A 12,396-nucleotide genomic window follows, 5' to 3' on the forward strand; every position below is an offset into this window, starting at 1 on the left:
CAGTAAGTGCCAATAATTCATTTGATAAAATTTAACATCTGTTTGAGAAAGACCCCTTTATAGTCTGAAATAAAAGAAAACTTAACATGATACCTATAGCAAATGTGATTCTTAATTAAAACATTAGAAACATTGCCATTAAAGCCTGGAACAAAAGAGGATATTATTATTAAACATTGTTCTGACAGCCCTACCTAACACAGTAGGATGAAAAACAGATATAAGGTATAAATATTAAAAAGAAAGGATAAAAAATGCTATTATTTTTACACAGTTTATTATTTTTCATTAATCTTTTTCTTGTCAAAACACAGAAACAGAAAATTGCATGAAATAATTAGTGTGCATCTTAATTATTAAAAAGCAAGTACTCCTGTATCCATCACCTAGCTCAAGAACTAGAACTTTGCCAGTCAACCAGAATCCCGTCTATATGTCCCCTCTCAGTCGTAACTCCTGCCTCCCCCAAAACAAACCACCATGTTGACTTTTATAATGATCACAAAAAGTGGTATTATTTTTTTTTTCAGGTGCCTTTTCAGAGGATATGATTGTGAAGTCAAGAGACTCACCTGACTGACCTATTAGAACTAATGAAATCAGTAGGATGGACTTCGCTCCTACAATTATTCTCCCACTTTCTAAATCACCTATTTCTTCTGCCCTACTGGACCATTCTTTCTTTAGTATTTCCTATCTTAACAACAACCAAAAATCCCCCCTTTACCCCACATCCTCCTCCAGCTGCAACCACATTTTTTTTCTGCTCCTCTACAACAAAACTCCCCTGAAAGAGTTGACTCTGGCCTGATCTCACCTCTGCTCATGTAAACTGGATTCCCTTTGTCCCACACCACTGACAATTGCTCTTGTCAGGGATCCCAATGACTTCCCTGTTGCTGAATCCTGGTTATATTTCTGTCCTCAACTTTAAGTAGCGTTAGAGGCAACGGACGGTTTTTCCTTCTTAAAACACTTTTTCCTCTTGGCTTCTGGATACCATAGTCACCTGAGTTTTCTCCCTTCCTGGTGTCCATCCCTTCAGCCTCCTTGTCCTCCTCTTCTTAGCCTCTGAACATTGGCATGCCCCAGGGGCCAGTACTGGGCCTCTTTCTTGTCTCTTGATATATTTTCTCCCTAGGAAATTTCACCTAGCCCTGTGATTTTATGTACTATCTTTATGTATGATCATTATACCAGTGACTTCTAAATTTATATTTCTGCCTGTGATCTCTTTTCTGAATTTTGGACTCTCATTGCTCAATGCCTACATGTCATTTTCATTTGGATAGTAAGGGGGGCATATCAAACCTAACAAATCCAAAACAAGTCTTAATTTTCTCCACCTTACCAAACCTGCTCCCCCTCCACCCATCTGCATCTCAGTAAGTGCAACCATAATCTACCCAATTGCCAAGTAAAGAGCCTATAAATTATCCTTGAAACTCAGTGTCCCTTACCAGTCTCCCACCCCTGACATCAGCTGATCCTATCGACTCCACCTCTGAAGCACATCCTCAGGTTGTAGGTTCTTCATTCTCTTCATCTGCACTCTACCCGTATCGCATCATATCTCAGCTGGACCCCTTCAGTAGCCTTTCAGCCAGTCTCCCTGCTTCCACTCTTAACTTCTTATACCCCACACCCACAACTAATCTCCCCCTGTCCACCTTAGAACTGGGAGGAGGGAGAAGACGGTGACCGGGGGCTGCTTTAAGCTTCAGCATAAAAGATTGATTTGACTTTATAAAAACAAAACTGTTATAAGATATAAAACATCTGAAATGAAGTTAAAAACATATGAAAGGCTTAGGTGATGGCAATGCATATAATAGTTACCATCCATAATATCTAGAGAGCTCCTACTTATCAATGAGAAAAAAATAGCCCATTAAAGAATGAGCTGTGACAGGAAATTGACAGGTGAACAAATGTCTGAAAAGATGCTCAGCTCTGCTAATAATTAGAAAACGCTAATTAAAATTAGATATTTGTCTTTGCTACTAAGATTATCAAAATTAAAATGAATAGCATCCCCTGTTGGGTGAGATGAGGATGTCGTTTTCTATTCTTGGGAGTGGGGATGGAAGTTGGTATCATCTTTCTGGAAGGCGGTCTTGCGGTACTGCACAAAGGGGAATGAGTTCTACAGACATGCCAGACTGCATATATGCACACATATCTGAACATAGGTTCTTCATTCAGTTGTCATGAATTGAAAAAATATATCCAGAGACTACTATATGCCAGGCACTGGGATAGCCAATGGAGATTTAACAAAAAAACAACAATAACAAAAACAAAAAAGAATTTTTGCCTTGTGGGAGATATAAGTAAATGAAGTCACACAACTAACTGGGTACTAACTGTTGTGTAAGTGCTCTAAAGCAGAAGGGCAGGGTGTGAGAAAGGGGCAAATGGGGAGCCTAAGTTAAACCGGGGGATAGTTTACTTTAGGGAAGGAATTGACCCTCAAGTGAAAACCTAAATGAAGGATGGGAAAAGTTCATCAGGTGAAGAGACGGGGTTGGGGTGTGGGGATGGAGATCTTCAGGGTATGCATGTGGGAAGGGCCTGAAGTGGGAAGGAGCTTTGCAGAGAGGATTAGAACACAGCAGTGGATGGAATGCAGTGAAAGAAGGGAGAGTGATAGGGTAACAAACTAGAGAGGTACATAAGGGCCAGATCGGAGGCCTTTGCAGATGATGAAAAACACTTTAAAGTTTATCCCATGGCTTTCGGCCCGTGGGCACCACTGAGTAAACATTGTCAAAGTCTCCCCTCCCACTGCTGTCATGTCTAAACCAGAGTCTCCCAAAGAGCCTGAAAAGCTGCAGAAGCTCTTCGTCAGAGGTTTGAGCTTTGAAACAACAAATGTGCCTCTGAGGAGCAATTTTGAGCCATGGGGAACGCTTGCAGACTGTGTGAATATGAGAGATCCAAACCTCAAATGCTCCAGAGGCTTCGGGTTTGTCACGTATGCCACTGTGGAGGAGGTGGATGCAGCCACGAATACAAGGCCACACAAGGTGGATGGAAGAGTTGTGGAACCAAAGAGGGCTGTCTTAAGATTCTCAAAGACCTGGTGCCCACTTAACTGTGAAAAAGATTTTTGTTGGTGGCACTAAAGAAGATGCTGAAGACCATCATCTAAGATGGTTTTGAGCAGTATGGGAAAATTGAAGTGATCGAGATCATGACTGATGGAGGCAGTGGCAGAAAGAGAGCCTTTGCTTTTGTAACATTTGATGACCATGACTCTGGAGACAAGACTGTCATTCAAAAACCCCATACTGTGAATGGCCACAACTGTGAGGTAAGGCAAGTCCTAGCTAAGCACGAGATGGCGAGTGCTTCATCCAGCCAGACAGGTCGAAGTGGTTCTGGAAACTTTGGTGGCAGTCATGGAGGAGGTTTTGGTGGCAATGACAACTTTGGTTGTAGAGGAAACTCCGGTGGGTGAGGTGGCTTTGGTGGCATTTGAGGTGGTGGTGGATATAGGGCAGTCGAGATAGCTTTAATGGATCTGGTAATGATGGAAGCAGCTTTAGAGGTGGCAGAAACTGTAATGCTTTTGACAACTACAACAATCAAACTTCAAAGTTTGGACTCATGAAAGAAGGAAATTTTAGAGCCGGAAGCTCTGGGCCCCATGGTGGTGGAGGCCAATACTTTGCCAAACCATGAAACCAAGGTGGCTGTGGTGGTTCCAGCAGCAGCAGTATCTACGGCAGTGACAGGAGGTTTTAATTCCTGCCAGGAAACAAAGCTTAGCTGGAGAGGAGAGTCAGAGAAGTGACAGGGAAGCTACAGGTTACAACAGATTTGTGAACTCAGCCAAGCACAGTGGGAGCAGGGCCGAGCTGCTATGAAGAAGACATGTTTTAGACATGTGTCTGGGCAAAAAACTCGAGGACTCTATTTGTGACTAATTGTATAGAAGGTTATTTTAGTTTCTGTTCTGTGCAAAGTGTAAAGCATTCCAACAAAGGGTTTTAATGTAGATTTTTTTTTTTTTGGCACCCATGCTGTTGATTGCTAAATGTAGAAGCCTGATCATTTAAATGTATATTTTAAAAAAATAATAAGGAAACTTCATCCTTTGAATAATGGGGAGCCATTTTATTGTTATGGTCAGTGTAGAGACATGATTTTTTTTTGCATTTGTAAGGTGTGGCAAAAATGATTGTGTAGACTCAACAATAGTTTTTGGCATATTTTAAAAATGAGAATGGGGGAAGAAAAAGGAAAACCAGAGAGGAGATAATTGCAGTATTTCAGAGACAAGATGGTGGTGGATTGGACTGGCACAGTGGCAGAGGAGATGGAGAAGAGTGGATGAGTTCAAGTATATATTAAAGGTAGAAGAGACCAAATTTGGTCATTTGTGCGATGAAGGAGATGAAAAAGAAGCATATGCAGGAAGGAAGGAGACATGAGGCAGGCAGGGAGATCATTTACCTTTTTTTATTGAGGTGAAATTCACATAACATAAAATTAACCATTTTAAACTGAACGATGCATTTAGTACATTGACAATGTTGTGCAACCACTACCTCTATCTACAAAAACATTTCCATCATCCCAAAATAAAACCCTGTACCCACTAAACAGTTGCTCCTTTTCTCCCCCTCTCTGCCCTCGGCAGCCACCACACTGCATTCTGTTTCTATGGATTTACCTATTCTGGATATGTCCTATGAATTGAATCGTACGATATGTGTGATCTTTTGTGTCTGGCTTCTTTCAGGTAGCATAACGTTTTCCAGGCTCATTCAGGTTGTAGCATGTATTAGTACTTTACTGTTTTTTTATGGCTGAACAGTATTTCATTGCATGTATATACCACAGTTTGTTTATCCATTTATCCATTGAATGGATGGATGGACCTCTGTCTCTACCTTTCAGCTATTGTGGTTAGTGTTGCTGTGGACATTGGTGTATAATGTTTTGTTTAGAATCTGTTTTTGGTTATTTTGGGTGTATACCTAGGTGTGGAATTACCAGGTCTTATGTTAATTCTCTGTTTAACTTTTTGAGGAACCACCAAACTGTTTTCCACAACGGCCTAATCACGTTAGGAGAGATTTGAACTGTTGCTTCAGTTCAAATCTCTCCACGTCCTCACCAACACTTGTTACTTTCCCAGGTCCTCTTTTGGATATGCTAAGATGCCAGTGTGTTATGGAAGTAGAGATATCAAATAAGCTGTTGGATTTAAAGGTCTGGAGTTCAGAAGGAAGGTTTGGTCTTGGAATATATATTTCGGAATTGTTAGCATACCAAGGACACTTAAAAACAGGAAAGAGGAAGGAAAAGGGTATAGACTGAGAGAAGAGGGCCTAGATCCTTGCTCAGAAGAACCCTGGGTGTCTGGAGGGAAGAAGAAGAGGAGCTGGCAAAGATCAAGGAGGGCCAATCCAAAGATACCACCAAGGCAGCTTAGCAAAGGAGAAACAGGAAGTTGGGATGTGTCCCCTCTCAAATATGTCCTGCTGAAGATCCAGGGAGTGCAATGAGGTGTTCTTCATTACTATCCATGGAATCAGTACTTTTAATATCTCAAAAGACACATCTCAGGATCAGAAAACTCCTTGCCAAAGATTTTCACAGATCTTGGGGTGCCTGGGATCGAGTCCCATGTTGGGCTCCCTGTTCAGCAGGGAGTCTGCTTCTCCCTCTCCCTCTGCTCCTCCCCCCTGCTCATGCATGTGCTCTCTCTCTCTCAAATAAATAAATAAATAAATTAATTAATTAATTAAATAAATCTTAGAAAAAAAGATTTTCACAGATCTAGAAGATAGTACAAACATAAGGAGAGAGACCATTTCCCATCTGGGTACCACTCAAAGCTTCTAGTTTTGGTACAGAGGTGTCCATGTCTTAATCTTTGTAACCTATGAATATGTTATTTTTCATGGCAAAAGGGACTTTGCAGATGTGATTAAGTATTTCGAGATGGGAAGATTATCCTGGATTATCTGGGTAGGCACAAAGTAATCACAAAAGTCCTTCCAAATGATAGAAGGAGGCAGGCAAGTCAGAGATAGTCAAAGATGCTACATTGCTTGCTCTGAAGATAGATGAAGGATTGAGACAAGGGAACTTTTTAATTTAATTTAATTTTATTATGTTATGTTAGTCACCACACATTACATCATTAGTTTTTGATGTAGTGTTCCATGATTCATTGTTTGCGTATAACACCCAGTGCTCCATTCAATACATGCCCTCCTTAGTACCCATCACCAGGCTAACCCATCCCCCCACCCCACTCCCCTCTAAAACCCTGTTTGTTTCTCAGAGTCCATAGTCTCTCATGGTTCGTCTCCCCCTCTGATCTCCCCCCCTTCATTTTTCCCTTCCTACTATCTTCTTCTTCCTTTTTTTTTTTTAAACATATAATGTATTATTTATTTCAGAGGTACAGGTCTGTGATTCATCAGTCTTACACAATTCACAGTGCTCACCAGAGCACATACCCTCCCCAATGTCTATTACCCAGCCACTCCATCCCTCCCAACCCCCTCCACTAGAGCAACCCTCAGTTTGTTTCCTGAGATTAAGAATTCCTCATATCAGTGAGATCATATGATACATGTCTTTCTCTGATTGACTTATTTCGCTTAGCATAATACCCTCTAGTTCCATCCACGTCGTTGCAAATGGCAAGATTTCATTTTTTTGATGGCTGCATAATATTCTATTGTATATATATACCACATCTTCTTTATCCATTCATTTGTTGATGGACATCTTGACTCTTTCCATAGTTTGGCTATTATGGACATTGCTGCTATAAACATTGAGGTGCACGTACCCCTTTGGGTCGCTACATTTGTATCTTTGGGGTAAATACCCAGTAGTGCAATTGCTGGGTCGTAGGGTAACTCTATTTTCAACTTTTTGAGGAACCTTCATACTGTTTTCCAGAGAGGCTGCATCAGCTTGCATTCCCACCAACAGTGTAGGAGGGTTCCCGACAAGGGAACTTTTTTTGACGTGATGGGAATGTTCTATATTTCGATTGGTGGTTACATACTGTATAATTTTGTCAAAACACGCACAACTGTGCATCTCCAAAAGGTGAATTTTACTGTATGTAAATTATACATCAATAAACGTCGCTTTTAAAAAATTGAAGAAAAAATATCCTACAATATAATGTGTTACACCTATAGTCCTTTGGGACAGGATCTAATGGACCGAGCACTCAACCAATAAATAACTTAGTTCAAATTTTTGACTCCTGTGCCATGTTGTTCAAATATTTTTTTCTGCTAATATACCATGCTCATCTGCTTGCAGCTTTAACACTTCTTTAATTGGAAGCGTATTGAGCACTTCCCTTCTAACAAGTTAAACAATTGCTCTTTCTTAAGGAACAAGGGAAGACACCAAAAGAATGGTGAAGTAGGGCTGGGCTATCGAATAACCCAGAAGCACAGAGACCTGTGGGAGGTGGGGGGAATTCCTGCTTTGTTGGCAGCCGAGAGAAGCAGACAAGCCTATAGAAGGTCATTATGTCAGTAGATGTCATCTTGGTTTGGAGGGAATTTCCAACTCTGGGTTGTTTAATATTAGACTTATGTAGTTAAGGATGGCCTGGCATTAGCTTAATTAAAACACGAGTCGGATATATCTAAAGGCTAAGGTGCAGGCTGGCAGGGACCGTCAGCACTAAGCGGAGGTCAGCTCCCGCCGGTGCTCCCCTCCCCGCCGGGCAGGCGAACTCTCTTCCCATTGGTCACTGCCCGGCTGTCTCGGGCGCCCATTGGCCCGCTACGACTCCCGCTTCCTATAAGAGGCGGGCAGCGCTGGTCCGCAGGCTGTCCCAGTTTACCGCCTGCAGCTGCGCAGGTGAGTGGGGTGGCTCCTTCCCGCCGGGATCAGGGACCACCGTCGAGGATTTGGGGGAGCTGGGCCAACGCGGGGCGGAGGCAGGGTCACTCTCTCAGGAAGTAACTACCCGTGGAGATCTGGATCTGGGGAGTCAGAGTAGTACCCCTGTGGTGACTCTTCTTTCCTCCTACCCTCTTTGGGAAGAAAAGACACGGTTTTTGAGGGCCTGGTGTGTGCCAGGAACAGGCTCTTTACACATCATCTGATTTCACCTTCACGACAGACCCTGTGAGGTGCGTATTTCTTATATTTTTACTTTTCTTGGAAAGTTCAGAGTTGAAAGTACAGAGTCAAGTCTGTATGACTCCTCTGTGTTAGCAAAAAACAAATGCATTCTTCTTCCTTTCCTTCCTCTTGACCAAATGGCAACATCTCTTTTTTCCTTCTCCCATTAATGGAACCAGCCCTTAGACATCTCCAAAGAAAAGGGCATTTCAGATGCAAAGTCTCTCAGCGTCACACCTACCTTCATCACCAGCACCCTAAGACGGTACAAGGTTACAACTGACAAACAGTGCTAGTAGTTCAAGTCCAGCGGGTAAGCTTAACCTTGCCTCTGACCATTTGGTTTTCAGTGGCTTAAAATTAATTCCCCATTGATGTTCTACTCTAGTTGGCTTAGGGGGAAAACTGGAGTTCTAATTCTAATCCATCCAGTAAAAGTTTGTGCCCGTCAATTAATTCTCAAAGAAGGATGGAATTCATTTATTTGTTTTAAAAATAGATGTGAACAGAGCCTAAAGTGACTAGAAGTGTTTCGGTAAAGCCATAATCTGTGGTGTATAAATTTCAGCTCTGGAGTTCACTTGTATATATGTTGTTATCATACTAGCTTATCTTCAGGTAGGGATGTGTCTTATACTTCCATTCTCCTTGCCAGTGCCTTTATTTCCTAGGAAAATGTTTTTCATGGGCACTGTTTTCTCTTTTATTTCATCTCCACTTTCATTCTCATTCCCTTCCCCGAGTCAGAAAAGAAAAACAAGATTCTCTGGAAGATTCTCTCCCTCCACACCCGTCCTTTCCACAGCTTTTAGTTCTGTCTTCAAACAGCATCTGTGATTTCAAAATATTTTAATTTGATAGTGCTTTGTGCTTCTTAGATCAGATAAATTTAAATTATACTTGTTACTGATTAAACTGAAGGGAGAAAAGAATTAGTCAATGTAAACACCTTGACTGCTACTCTTTCAAGGGGCTGTTGATCTTCTGACCTCCTTGGTGTGTCTTCCTTATTTCCCATGGTACATCCTGAACACCAGTACATCTTTAGTCTGGCCAGGAAATGCAGCAGGAAAATGACTCCCTGCCTTTTATAGGAAAGGGGAAAATACCAGCTGGCATTGGCCCATTAGAGTGTGTGTTTTTTTTTTTTTTTAAATAAAATATATACTTTTTTTGTTGGGTTTAAACAGGTGTGACACATTGGATACTGTATAGCTTCTTATCTTTCCAGGCTGTGCTATGGTTTTTGCCCCTGAAGAAGTAGAGGGGGTAGATATGCTGAAGGGAGAAAGGAAACAAAGTGACAAGAGAAAATGTTGAGGTTCTGAAAAGGGTTTGGAGGGTAGTTGAATAAAGGGAAAAATAGCTGATGCCTCATAAGCTCAACCAGACAAAGTTATGTTCTTAGAGCAAAGCCCTATGTTCTTTAAACTTATCTTGGGGGGTCGGGCAGTGGGTGGAGGGTGGGAATAGGGGAGTGGATGAGAATTGTTTTCTTCTAGTTTCTTACTGAAAGTTCCTTTTGAGAAACTTTATTCTTATATAACTTAAACAAGAAAGAAAGAATGTTTCCGAATCTCGATATAAAATGCCTTGTGCATAATAAATATTCAGTTAATGTATCCTTCACCCTTCTCTCCCCCAACCCACTAAGGAGATGTTGGTGGCAAAACTAGATCCATTCCAGAACCAAGGAAAGAAGAGAGAATTATGAAACCCAGAAGGATGGAGTGAGACCAGCCACGACTGTTACTACCTTCTTACAGTGGCTCCTAGGGGAGCTTAAGGGCCAATTTTGAAATGTGAAAGGAAATCTTTATATAGTTTTATACAAGAGTTGCGTTCTAAACTCTGAGATATCGTTGAAGGATGAACTGTCAGGAGATCTGAAATTTTGTCAGTTTTCCCACTGACTGGCAAAACTCACCTTTCTTTACTGTTCTCTGATCCTTGCTCCCAGTTGTTAAAATTTGCTTTCATTATGAACATGGTGGTGGGCTAGGAAGTAGCTTATATTTGCAGAATCCTTTTCCTTCAGCATGTCATGGTGACAATATCAAGGAAAATGGGGATTTAGTAAATATAGGTTGACTGGGGTCTTCATGCATTTACAAATGAATTGCTAAATTATTCACTTGAGGTTTGGAACTTAATATATTTTAGGGGTTTCATAATAAATAAACTAATGAAACTGAAAATCACCTTAAGACAAAAGAATACTTACATTTCATGTAAAACAGCTTTTACCATCTTGTAAAATGCTTAATTCCCAGGGCAAGAAAAATTCTTAGCCAGAGGAGTTTAGAATATCAATTTTATTATATTTAACATTTTATCTTTTTTTGAAGACTGGGAAAATTGGGATACACTTACCATTATTAGAGCTAGTATTAATTGAATACTTTGTGTAGGTCAGCAACTGTTCTAATAGTTTTATACATTATATATATATTTAATTCTCCTTATAACCATGAGATTGGTGTCAATTATCCTCCCTCCAATTTTGCAAATAAGGAAACTTAGACACAGAAATTAGAACTTGTCTAGGTGGATTTGTAGATGAATTTGTTACTAGCAATTTGCTGTATGATTTTATATCTCTTATTGTTTGCATCTACATACCATAGGACAAAATTACCCATACTTTGTGTGGAAAAAAAAAAAAAGCCTATGGCCTTTGAGTGATAGTTAGATAAGAAATGTCTCCAAAGGTTTTTTACATGTCTAAATGTATTTTGAGAATGCATCCCTGAATTTTTAGCCCCAGAGCTACAAGTTCAGAATTTCCTATATATACTTTAAGTTTACCAAAGGGGCAGTTTCTTTGAAGCTGAAAGTCTCTTTTAGGATCTCTTGTTTCTCATTTATAAATCCTTCTGATGAGACTTATGGATGGGCCAGAAGCCATCTCCATTTATCTTTAGGATATTTGTCAAGGGTGGGAAAGTGGGGGAGTGGGGGGATGGTATGCTCCTCAGATACCATAGCTGGGATCTCAGGGTCTTATTCTCTTCTGCTTATTTGTACTTTTTAGGAAATCTGTCTCTCCTTCTCTCCCTCCCTCATACATAAGTCTGTGAATCCATTGGAGGCAAATTGTCTTCTTTGTTTTTTAATCTTTACAGCCTTAACACTGACTATGATACTTTATACACATGAATGTGCTTGGGTTGAAATTTCATTTAATTTACCATTAGTAAACAGTAGAGTCACAGAAAAATCCAGATTATTATTAAGTTTAACCAGTCTTTTCTTTTAAAGCATTTGGCATAGAGATTGTTTTAGTTATAGAGAATAAGTTGACACAATTAAAAATATTTAAGCAGTATTTATTTTAAATTCAATAAATCAAAAAGTAAACTTTGAATTATATATCACAAGTCTTTTCTTGGTGCCCTAAATAGCTTAGCTTCTTCTGTGGGGAAAACATCAGAATACCAAGTCACATTATGTGTTTTAAAATGTGTGAGAGAGGGGCGTCTGGGTGGCTCACTGGTTAAGCGTCAGACTCTTGATTTTAGCTCAGGTCGTGATCTCAGGTTTGTGGCATCGAGCCCCGCATTGGGCTCTATGCTGGGTGTGGAGCCTGCTTAAGATTTTCGCTCTCTCCCTCTCTTAAAAAGCAAAAAACAAAAAACAAAATGTGTGAGAGTGTTTCCTTAAAGAATGAAGTTTGGTAACTTCGCTATATTAGAAAGGTTAAGTAACATGCTCAAGGTTAAGTAACATGCTCAAGGTTATATATTGATAAACACCAGATACGTCTGACTTCACATTCCAATTTTTTCCATACACTGTGTAGTAACATAAATAGGTGCTTGAGAAGATGTCAAGGTAGATATCTAGTTCATCTTCTGAGAAGACAGCTTTCAACTAGATGCCAGGAATTTTGTTCTACCTTCTGTGTTTCTGAGCATAACCAAATACTCACTGAAACAGAGCTACAACTGCGACCATTGCTATGAATGGGAGGTATATGGTGCGGCTTTCTCAAACGCTGAGGGGGATTGATTTAGGGAGGTCGGGGAAGACTTCCATGAGGCAATGAAGTTTGAACTGTAGGAGACTGGACACAGTTTATCTGGCTTCAAGCCCAGAGCAACATACTATACCTGTTCTGGGTGTATCGCTTCAGGCTTGGATCAATGAGTGCAAGCAGGTGAAAGACAATGGAATCGGTTATATCAATTTAAGTTGTTAAAGGTTAATTCCACTAGAGCTCCAACATGAAACTGGGCAGTTAGGAAGAATTAATAACCAAAAGAAAAC

General features: G+C 40.4%; 1 pseudogene; it reads left to right on the forward strand.

Annotated features, from left to right (window-relative positions):
- The first annotated feature begins 2,074 nt into the window (after window positions 1-2,074).
- LOC118004182 lies at window positions 2,075-3,750 on the forward strand (annotated as a pseudogene).
- Window positions 3,751-12,396: the final 8,646 nt, after the last annotated feature.

This window comes from Mirounga leonina, unplaced genomic scaffold (genome assembly GCF_011800145.1).
Source record: "Mirounga leonina isolate KUSES-001 unplaced genomic scaffold, KU_Mleo_1.0 Mir_92, whole genome shotgun sequence".
Taxonomy (NCBI): Eukaryota; Metazoa; Chordata; class Mammalia; order Carnivora; family Phocidae; genus Mirounga; species Mirounga leonina.